Genomic DNA, 1609 nt, shown 5'->3' with positions numbered 1-1609 from the left:
GTGTGTGTCTGTGTTACGAAGCTATGGAATCAGGCGCTCGTCATTTTGGGAACAAATGGAGTTATTAATGTTATCTGAAATCTTCTTCATTTGTCTTGCTTTTGGTCAAAAAATATCCTTGAATCTCGAAAAAAGTAAGACGAGATATTTGCGATTGAAAAAATTTCGGAGTGTCATGGGTGAAAATAGCGATAAGATTGCCGCCAAAGTTTGGTGACTTCCAAAGCTTGAGTGTCCTTGGAAGTTGCAAACTTACATTGTGTTTTGCTTTTGATCAACGTTTTTCAGTTAAACCTACACAAAGATTTGGTTTTAAAAGGAGCTAAAAGGTGTTGAGCCCCCAAAAAAAGGCAGAAGAATCGAACCGCGCCAAAAAAACAAAGAAAAAAACAAACAAACCCAACAACAACAAACAACAAAAAAGAAAAAAACAAACAAACCCAACAACAACAAACAAAAAACAACAAAAAACAACAAAAAACAACGAAACAAACAAAACAAACAAAAACAACAAAACAACAACGACCAGAAAGGCACGAGCCTCTTTGATTTAATTGAGCTCTTGATTTCACCACGATGCCTCACATATGTAAGTTATTTCTGATACCTTGCATTCTATTTCCAGAACCCAACATGAAATTGGCAATCCTCTGTCTGGCTCTTGCGACAGTAGCCTCTGGTCTGTATATACCTGCAGAAGAAAAGAGAAATATTGGAGATGTTGTAAAAGATCAGCTTCAAAATGTTTTGGACAAACTTTGGGAAGACGTTTCAAACCCCAACCCCAAGAGAGATATAATTAAAGATGCCGTGAGAGACCAACTTCTAAAGGTTGTTGAGAAACTCTGGGATTACGCTTCAAACCCCAAGGACAAGAGAAATGTTATCAAAGATGCCGTAAGAGACCAACTTTTAAAGGTAGTTGAGAAACTCTGGGATTACGCTTCAAACCCCAGTGGCAAGAGAAATGTTATCAAAGATGCCGTGAGAGACCAACTTTTAAAGGTTGTGGAGAAACTTTGGAATTACGCTTCAAACCCCAGTGGCAAGAGAAATGTTATCAAAGATGCCGTGAGAGACCAACTTTTAAAGGTTGTGGAGAAACTCTGGGATTACGCTTCAAGCCCAAACCACCTTTCCAACCATGCAGGAGAAAAGAGAGATCTTCATGATGCTGCTGTAGTAATTGAGAATATCATCTCTCAAGTTAGTCAAATTCTTAACCCTGGCAATGACAACCCTGCCAAGAGGAATTCGAAGAACTGATCGATCAGATAGGGAGTATCATTAAAGATCTCGTCGGCGATTTGAATGCTTGCTCCAAGAGAGGTTTCCTCGTCGACACTGCTGACAAAATTGACGATATAATTGCAGAAATAAAAGGAGCAGTTCACCCAGATGATATTGTGGAAAGGAGAGGTCTTATAGACACTGAATTTTTATTAACTTGATCACACCAATAAAGTTCTCTTTCAAAACGTTCAAGCATTGTACGTGCGCTCTGAGAATACATGTATATTATACATTGCACAAAGAGGTATAGAGGAATAGAGGGAGAGAGAGAGAGAGAGAGAGAGAGAGAGAGAGAGAGAGAGAGAGAGAGAGAGAG

This window comes from Aplysia californica, unplaced genomic scaffold (assembly GCF_000002075.1).
Source record: "Aplysia californica isolate F4 #8 unplaced genomic scaffold, AplCal3.0 scaffold00115, whole genome shotgun sequence".
NCBI classification, from domain to species: domain Eukaryota; kingdom Metazoa; phylum Mollusca; class Gastropoda; order Aplysiida; family Aplysiidae; genus Aplysia; species Aplysia californica.
This window is presented reverse-complemented; position numbering follows the sequence as displayed.